This window comes from Hakea prostrata, chromosome 2 (assembly GCF_041222555.1).
Source record: "Hakea prostrata isolate BN-2017 chromosome 2, UWA_Hpros_2, whole genome shotgun sequence".
Classification (NCBI taxonomy): domain Eukaryota; kingdom Viridiplantae; phylum Streptophyta; class Magnoliopsida; order Proteales; family Proteaceae; genus Hakea; species Hakea prostrata.
Genome location: NC_142601.1, coordinates 9947853 through 9958206, shown reverse-complemented (window position 1 = coordinate 9958206; position 10354 = coordinate 9947853).

Here is a 10354-nt window from a genome sequence, read left to right as displayed (position 1 = left end):
TAAACTGAGTAAGCAATCATGTTCATCTACCAGTCAAGAAAGAGAAGCAATGCCAGGTATTCCTTACTCTTCTGCAGTTGGTAGTCTTATGTATGTCATGGTCTGCACTAGACCAGACATTGCATAGGCAGTTAGTGTTGTGAGCAGGTTTCTTGATAATCCAGGGAGAGATCATTGGGAAGCTTTGAAATAGATCTTCAGATATTTGAGAGGAAGTTCCAAATTGTGTTTATGTTTTGGAGGTTCAGATCCAGTCTTGGAAGGGTATACTGATTCTGACATGGCGGGTGACCTTGATTGTAGAAAGTCAACTTCAGGGCATTTGTTTACTTTTGCAGGGGGAGCTGTCTCTTGGCAGTCCAAACTACAGAAATGTGTGGCTTTGTCTACAACTGAGGCTGAATACATTGCCGCTGTAGAAGCAGGGAAAAAAATGTTGTGGTTGAAAAGATTTCTCCAAGAATTGGGTTTGTAGCAAGACAAGTATGTGGTATACTGTGATAGTCAAAGTGCTATTGACTTGAGCAAGAACTCTACATATCACTCTCGCACAAAGCACATTGATGTGAGATATCATTGGTTGCGTGATGCGGTCGAAGATGAGTTGTTGAAGATTGTAAAAATTCACACAGATAAGAATGTCTCTAATATGTTAACAAAGATTGTTACTCGAGATAAGTTTGAGGTGTGGAAGGAGCTTACACACATGGATTCCAAGTAAGGAGTCAAGTTGTGGTTTCCTCCCTCATGGGCACGGAGGGAGAGATTTGTTGGGTCCGGCCCATGGCCCATTAAGGCCAAGTGGGGCCCAGCTTTAAGTGAAGCAATAGGGTTTCAAAAGAAACCCTATTGCCGCCTCACCTATATATTTGCTGCACAACAGAAAAGAAAAAAGAAAAAGAAAGAAAAAGCCGCATAAGAGGAGAGAGAAAGAAAAATAAAAGAAAAGAGAGAAAACAGGAGAGAGAAAGAGCAGAAGCGAGAGAAGAAAAGGAAGAAGGGATTTTCTGGTTTCTTCGGCGAATCTGACGGTGATACGTTGCCGGAATGAAGTGAGATTTGAAGGGAATGGTCTTGGCACTTAGCTCTTCATATCCAACGGTCAGAATATCATTCTACCACAGTTCTCGGGAAGCCTCTCTTGTGACTTTTCTCCATTCTATCTGATTTCCATTTATTTGATGATGTGCTTGTGATTTTGAGTTCCTCTAGTGTTATCTAGAGATGGGATATTGATTGTGTACCCATTGTTATTATCATTTAGTGATAGTGGAAGTTTTGCGTGAACTCCGATAACGGTCCTATGGTTTTTTCCCTTGCGGGTTTTTCCACGTTAAAAATTCTTGTGTGTCTATTGTGGCTTGTGTGTTAAATGCTTGATCCATTACAGCTATGTTTGTTTCTTTAATTTACATTAGCATATTGTTTAGTCCCATCAAGTTTAACATTAATTTCAAATGAACAAGTTTCAGCACGGCGTTTAGAGCCCAGGTTTTAAACCCACCTCTGATTCATTCTCGACCCTCAACAACTTCATCACCATTAAATTATGTGGAAACAACCACCTATTGTGGTTCTTGCGTCCAAGTCATGGTCTTCCCAGATTTGTGGATCGTACTTTCTCAATTCCCACCCACAACCTCCCTGTGACAACCAAATCCTCTTCTACATCTCAAGTACTGAAAGACAACCTTTGTTGCTGCCAAATCTCCCTTGGAGGTCTGATTCAGCCGGATCAACATGCAAGCAATTGATTTGGTTCGATTTGAGAGTTGCACCTAGATGTCTGCCGAAATGGATCTGCGCCTGTATCCACTCAAACACCAGTCGTTAGCTGATCAGTGCAGGGATTGGCAATCTGCCTCAGACGATCATGTCAATGAAGGTTCAAAGAAAATGAATCTTAGAGCTTCAATGAATTCCTAGCTAGCTGCACAAGAGGTGAGAAATCCATTTGAAACCGAGTTTAGATGTGTTGGATATATATATATTTTGTTTGGTGGGAGATGTGTTGGATATGGCTTACCTTAGTTTCCGCGCTTACCCTAGTTATATTGTCTGGTTTGTATGTTGGTTTGCTATCTTCCGTCAGATCTACCTTGCCCTTGTATGGTCTAGATTTGTTTTGTCATATGATTGATTCTCTAGTTATGTGGGCCAGACGGGTGAACTGCTGGCTGAACCGGGTTGGACCGGTAGTGTGATGATTTATCCTGACACAAGCCCCCAAGCTTGTTTACCAAATCGAAAGCTACTGAAAACCTCGGTCAGCAGGCTTCATTGTTGGGAGATGGTTCTGAGTGCCTAGTACCTCTAACTCTCTACGTACGGTTCAGCTTAGGCAATCCAATTAGGGTTTGTTTTAGATACCTTCACGTGACTTACTCAATCAGGAGTTACTTGAGGGTATCTTTGCATGAGGTGCTCGACCAATATTTTCCTCAAAAATCCCCAGTACCTAATCTTCTTCAGCTCTTGATTCCTATTGGTTAGAAATTCGAAGATGTTCATCCAATGGCTTCGTATGGCTAGTATTCAAGTTTATTTTCTGAAATACGACCTTCCTTCTTCACCATAATTGTCACCTGGGAACATGCTAAAAGCTCATCCGTTGCCCAACCATCACCTCATTGTCATTGGAGTCCCATTTGATTTGCCATTTATCTCTATCACTCGCTGGTTGTTAGGATCCGAAATGCTTATTCCTGTGGGGAGTGACTCTCTATTCTCCCTTGAAACAAATCTGTGTGTTCCAAATAGAACTTGATGTATATGCAGTGGTACATGGGGTAAACAGGGTCTTGGACTTGAAATGAGATGAAATTCGTCATGTTGATCCAAAACGTCGTTTTTTTTCGCGTTTTGGGATCATTTTGAGGGTATTTAACTATTTTAGTGGCATTTCATAATTTCCTTTTCTGTTTTAGGGTTTCTTGGCACTATAAAATCGTGTTTTCTATGTCTTTTTAAAGCAGCTGAATATTGTTCTTTCTGAAGAAACTTTTGAGAGACGGAGTTCTCTATTTTCAATCCATTCTTATGTTTGGCCTTGAATCTGTCACTTCAGCAAGAAAACTTTATTCAATTGAAGCTCAGAAGTTCGAACGAGTGCGAATGGTTAATTCCTCCTTCATGATTGTCTTCCTTTATCATGATCGTTTGTCTCTATTTAATCCTAACCATTGAATCGAAAAGTTTAGTTCTTCCCTCCAAGGATATAAAAACTTCCATTCTTGTTTCAATCTTACGATTGTGTTGACTCTTCATCCTCCTTAAAGGCTGACCATCCTGATTTTGTTCCTCCTGGAACTCAAGCTCTTTCGATGTAAAGCAGGCCTGATGATCCTAGTCCTAGCACCAGCAACCAAGGTCCTAGTGCTTCTGCTCATATTTCTATTTGGTGCCCATTCCTTATGCCCATGACAAAGAAGTTGATGCTTACAACCCTTCAAAATCAAGACCACTACTCCTGAACCCTTCCTCCAAGGGTTTAGGTTTCCTTCAAATGTCAGGTCCCAGATTCCAGGACCTGTAGAGCGCGCCTTCCAAACCGGCCATGGTGAGATTGCCATCTAAACCAATCCCTTAGAGGGTAGATTTAGAATCCCCTTACGTCCCTGGGCACAAGTTGTGGTTGACCACTATGAACTCTACTCCAGCCAACTCACTCCAAACACCTGGAGGCTGTGAAATCCCCTATGATCCCCAGAAATCACCAATGTGGACCACTTTGATGGCCCCTATTGATGGTAGCAGACATCGTCTCGTTCGCCGTTGGGATCTTGAGTTAGATGCTGATCCAAAGTTGTAGGTACATAAACCCAAGGCGAAGAAGATGAAGATTGAAGAAGAAGGCGATGAAGAGCCTATGGAAGAGTTTACAATGTTTTTAGACCAAAATGCCATCATTTTTTTCTTCTTTTGAAGCAGGAGAGTTTTTATATATAGGGGATGAGGGTATTACATATGTCGTCCACAAGGGTCGAACCGATAGCCTCTTCACTAAGAAGTGTGAGTCTTTACCACTCTACCAACCCTGCATTGGGGGAAAAAATGCTATCATTTTGTTAAATAATTGGAAAATATTTTCCATCATCTTCCCTGTTGCTCAAAAAAACTGTTCGGTAATGCAAACCGAATTGACCAGCAAAACAACGTGCTCAGCATGGTTAACGGAGGAACGCCTCCTACGATCAAGTAAGTGAATACTCATAGCTTTAGGAGAAGAATGCAAGTTGCATAGTTTTGAATACTAGAATGTGGACTAGAGTGTACATGCCTAATAATAAGCAGTAGTTTTATATAAGTGCTCAAGTGTTACCTTGGTCATACAATTGTTCTTCCCAAAACCTTCTTGGAAATCCGATGAAAGGCATTCCTAGCGTACTTAGTGGTAGAGTCCTTCATGGTCTCCAACACTGGTTCCACCTTCCTTGCTCATATGGGAGTCCCTTCTGAGGATCTAGGGAGAGTTGGTAGCAATTCTACCCGCGCATGTTACTTACTGGCCACGACATGCTGTTTGGTTTGACCACAGTTTGGTTGGACCAACTTGGTCTTTTGTTTGGTCCAACCATGTCACTAGCCCCCCAGTCACTTGGTCACGGTATCCTTATGCATAGACCTAGGGACTCAACTTTGGCCGACCAGCTTACTGTTTGAGCGAGTAGGTCACACTTTGATTGAAAAAGTCTAAACTGTTGCGTTAATGCCCAACCAGTGCCTTGAGTAACGAAGAGGCGCGTTGATGGTGAATCAACCGTTACACATGTGTGATGACACACATTTTCCAAGGCTTCCGTTGCATGTGCCACGTGGCTGTGTTGTCCCATCGTGTCATAATGATTTTTGAAATTCGAAAGGGCCCTTAATCTCAACCATTCAAATGGGTCCTATCCACATCGTGAGATTGGCATCTGTAGAATCCAAAAGGACACAATATAAGGGCCGTCCAATATTGCTTATCTTGATCCATAGGATCAGAACCTTGAGGACATAAAAAAGCGCCTCTCTTTATTTCATTTTCTTCAATTTTGTTTCTCTATTCTCTGTCTTCTCTCTTGTGCGTATAGTCCATTGGTTACTAGAGAACTCTCAAGGCCTTTGACAATTTTCATTTTTGTCAGCGCTATGCTCCTTCTTGGTCTTCAACAAGTAAGTCCCTACTCCCCTTACTTCTTTGTTTCTTTGCTGCCATCGATAGTGCTTACCGTGGCCATCTTGTCTATTTTGTGATTGTTGTTGTTTGGATTTTGCTGTGATTCTTTCTTCATTTTGTATCTTCGTTTTCGGGTCTCTATTCATCCTGATGCCCCTAAGCCTAGAGACTTTTAGGGCCGGGTAATGAACCAAAGATCAAACCGACAGAACCGAAAAACCCGGGGAACAGTCAAACGGATTCACCCCAAAAGGAGAGAAGGAAGGGAAACCGAGACAAAAAGCCAGCCCAAAATCCCGACAAATTTAGATGAATCCCACCCACAACCAAATATTAATAAATCGACCTTCATAGATTGAAACCAGATATTTGAAATCTCCGGACCATGTAACCAAACAGGCCCTTAGGCTGCCTAACCTTTGCTATAGTGTAGGGATGGTAATGGTTAAGAGGTTCAAGATGATGGTCTCTAAACCCCATAGAACTCCTAGTGAAACACTTTGACTTGCCGACCACTAGCGGTGCTGAAAGTGAGTGGTTAGGTCAAACGACTCAGGCGTCCAGTGGTCAATTTGAGCAGCCGAGCGCATTTGTGTCTGCTCAAGAATCATTAGGCAATGCCAAGGAGGAATATGAGCATGACTCACATCCTCGACCAGTCCAAATCCATGACCGTGGTAAGTCCATTCTGAGTGCTCGGGCAAGGTTTAAAGTAGAAAGGAAAGGACGGAGAGATAGCCGAACCCTGAGAGTTAGCCTAACCCCCGAGGAGGATGCGGTTGAATAGAGCAAAGGTCTTACTCCCGACCACATTGACTATAACTCTCCACCTCCAATCTTGAGTTTCAACCTTCCTATATGATCAAGGGCCGACTAGAGTATATCTAGGAAAAGTATGAGATCCCTCCCAATTACATCCTCCGTGTCCCGGCTAGTCACGAAGGAGTATGCACTCCTCGACTAGGGGAGTTTGCAATTTATGAAGATTCCTTCAAGAGCGGTTCTCGACTCCCCCCTCAACCCCTCTTCATCGAGATCCTTAACCACTTCCAAATGTCTAGGGATTTGGCATCGAAAAGCTGGTGGAGCGTGATTTTTTTTTGGAGGTTCTGCCAAGGGAAAGACGTTAAAGTGAGACTGTCTCTTGCACTCTTTTTTCATTTTTTATGGCCAAGAAGCAGGAGTAGGACGGGGTGGGTTTGTGTGTCAAAGCACACATCCTTCCAGTGTAGCTGGGATGGAAACTTGGTCGGGAATGACCCACTCCCATTGAACACCAAGGGATGGTGTTCACAAGTTTTCTTTCTCCGTCCACTGACCAACCCTCCTTTCCCAATTTCCTAGACACGTAGATTGGCCAAATAGTCCAATGACTTTCTAGATCTGAGTGATGCTAAGGAGAATGCCAAGGGGTGAATCCTTAAGCTATCGATTGAGGACAATAACCAATATGCCATTAACAGGCGCCCCTGCATCACTGGGCGTTTCTTCCTAACGTGTCCCCCCTGTGATTATGTTATTTTTCTTTTTGAGCTTTGTGTACTTTATCTAGCATTGGTCTGGGTTTTGTCTTGAATTCTCTAGTGCTACTCAGTCCAGCGGAGTGTGCTCGACAGGCTAATGAAGAGATAAAAGAGGCTGAAGCTTGTTGCCCGACCAAACCTGAAAGGTTGACTTTGTTGAGAGGAAGACATGCCCCTCCCCTTGGTCAAACTTCTATGGCACAGAAAGGGGAGTTCATCCGAGCCCCCAATAGATCTTTCACCCTGGCTAGAAAAGAAGAAGTACCCCGACCATTTGTCAAGGGTGCAGGTCGAGGAGGTTGACTTCGAGCTCCCTAGCCAACTGCCTCCAAGTCCGCATTTCGCCGAGCACGGATCTCTCGATGGCTAGATCCACCGAGCTTCCTATACTTCGTTCTTCTTGGTTGTTAAACTCCAAATCATACGTGATCAACAACCAGTAGAGTGGGACTGCCTTTTCTAGGGGTTGGCTCTTAGGAGTCCTTCTCCTCGCCAACCAATAGTTTTTGTGCGAGATTGGGAATCTCAAAGGACTCATAATGTCATGACTAAGTAAGTTACAATGTTTTCCTTATTTTCTTTCCTGAACTTATGAAATTCCTGACTAATCTTTCTCTGCAACTTCAAGGTTACTTTGCGGTATGACACAAGATTTGGGCAGGAGTTTAGAGGCTGCACGTGAAGATCACCTGGTTGTGCAGTACCTAACCAACAACCTGACAGAGAAAGAAGCTTAGTTGGCCAGCCTTTGGTTGACCAACAAGCAAATGATAAATAAGGAGGTTGTGTTGGTTGGGAAGGTTGCATCCTTGGAGGGTCGATCTAAGGCGGCTGAGGACAAAGTGACAAAACTAAAATTAGAGCTGAAGAAAAAAGAGAGAGCTTAGGTGGAGAAGATGAAGGAGCTGGAGGCGGCGGTGGGGCAGAGCTTGATGGTGAACAGAGAGGTAGAAGAGTTGAAGGGGTAATTTTCCCGGAGGTCCTCGATGACTTTCGAGGATCTTCCAAATGACTTATGTCGCAAGGTCATCCGTTGATGGGTTTGGACTGCCAAATGCATGGCTTTCATTTCCAAGGTGGTTGCGTCAACCTTCAACTCTGGCCAGCGGTACACCTTTTTTGGAATCATTGGGGAGTTGTGAGGGCTCAACCTCTAGAAATTCAAAATTTTTATTGACTCAAGCATCTTTGATGATTTTAAAGATTCCTAGTCTTGCCTGGGTGTTCGATCTTCCACCCTTCCTTGTACCAAAGGAGGTGGATGTTCGGGATTTCCTTGACTCCGATTGGGAGCCGGATCCTGAGGAGGGATTGAAAGTTGGCACTTCATCAAGAGCCAAGAGTGACTAGACAGTGGATACCGACGAGCAAGTAGAGGAGGCCGGGGACATAGACAAAGAAAGGGCCCAAGGCGTGGAGCAGCTAGGGGAGAGAGGTTGTGATGAGGGTGAGAACAACGACGATCGGACTGATTGAAATTTTCTGATTTTTATCTAAATTATTGTGGCTAGTATGGTCTAGAATTGTTGTTGATAATGTTTTGTCAATATTTGAATTTGTAATATTCTTAACTTTCTTAATTGTGTTTATTAGTCTTTTGAACTTGATTTGCTCGATCATAATCCGAGGAACTCCTATAAATTTTGTAACTTATAATACTCGTTCCTTTGCTTAATGCCTTGATTTCTCAATTGATTTGGAGTAGATAGCTTGTTTACTGAACAATTGTCTGCTCGAACTTGTTTCAGCATTTTCTCGAGACCCTCTGGTTGAGGTATCCTGTTCGAAGTTTAAACTTGTTGACTTAGGCACCTTTCCAAGTTGCCATGGTTAAATGCCTAGTGTTGTGCATTCTCCTGCCCCCCCCCCGAGCATGGTAACTTGGATTTCAAGCATCTCTAGATTTCTTTTCCAGATATTATTTGCTCTTTAAGGATGAGGACCATCTTGTCCACAAGTATTTGCTCAAAGTTCGAGAAGTTATTATTTGATCAACCCACAACTTAGTTGCCATGACCAATTAATGATTGGAGATGAATTTCAAGTTTTGCAACATAACACCTTTGAGAGAAATTGTCTAAGGTAATTAAATCATAAAAGGTCATAATTAGGGCATAGCCCTTCACAAAGATGTAGGGAAAAGAACCAAAATTGGAAAGACAAAAATTGGAGAATGTCTACATTACTGATAATACTTTCTGAGATTGCTCGAGTTCCGGGACCAAGGAATCTCCTCTTTGGTCCAAGGTCACCCGAGTGATATGCTCTTGGTCAGACTTGTTGGATGACTATATAGGGGCCTTCCCAGTTTGGGGCTAATTTGCCTTGGTTGGTCGGGTCAGATGCTGCTATTCGACATTAGGACTAGATCCCCATGTAGGTACTGCCTCATCTTCACTTTCACGTTATAGTAGGTCGCTAACTTGTTTCTGCCTCATCTTCACTTCCACTTTGCTTTCTATGCATCAGACTCTAATAGTTATAACGAGGCAGAAAACAAGTTGGAGTGGAGGCATGCTATGAAAGAGGAAATTGCAGCTATAGAGAAGAATGGAATATGGGATTTGGTTGATCCACCTCAAAACAAAAAACAATTGGCTTGAAGGGGATATTCAAGACCAAATACAACTCAGATGGAACATTACAAAAACACAAGGCAAGGTTGGTTGTAAATGGGTATTCACAAAAACAAGGTATTGATTTTGAGGAAACATTTTCTCTAGTAGCAAGATTTGAAACCATTTTGTTTAAGCAACCTAGGGGGGGGGTGAATAGGTTGCAATTAGTGGATTTGCCAAATTTTTTTGGGTTAATTGCAAATACAAGATAAATTATAAATTTCAAATGTAATTAAGATAGTGCAATCAACCACAAGACAAGGATTTCATAGTGGTTTGATTTTGCAAGTCTATGTCTACTCCTCTCTTGGCCTCAAGAGAGTATTCCACTAGTGATTCTCTTTCAATATGGTGGGTAGAGCTCAAACCCTTACAATCTATATTCAATAGGGCAAGAACACCCTTTACAATCTTTGTTCTAAATGGGGCAAGAGCACCCTCTATCAACTCTAATCAACATAGACTAGAATTGAGCAACAACACAGTATAAGAGATGGAGGATATTACCTAACAAGGGGTGTGACACTTTACACCTTGTGTGAGTGTGATGCAATGATGATGAGTGCTCAAATGAGGAATGAATGCACCACTAATGAAATACCAATAGCCTTCAATCAGTTCAAGCTTTACTCTAATAAGCTTGCTTGAAAACTTTGGAATGTTTTTCAAAGTTGAGTGTGGTTGGAAGGCAGGTAATCAATGCTTCTTCACAAAGAGAGCTTGAGAGTTGTAAGGTAATAATAACTCAATAGGCAAGGTAGAAGCTCTCAAATGGGGGTGGTTGGGCTTATAAAGATGTCATTTAATTGCTTGGCTCAACCTCCCAAATGATAGAATTTTTCTCCCAGTTTTTAGTCCAAACGACCGTCCTTCTGAATCAGACGAAGCTTTGTCTGGGAAGCCGTTACAAAGTAGCCGTTAAGGCATACTTTAAACCAGACGGATATCCGTCTAGCTTGCTATTGCTAGAGGAATTTTCGTTTGGCACTCTGTGACTAGATGGACGACTGTTTGGCTCAGACGGACAATCGTCTAGTTTAGATGGACGTCCATTT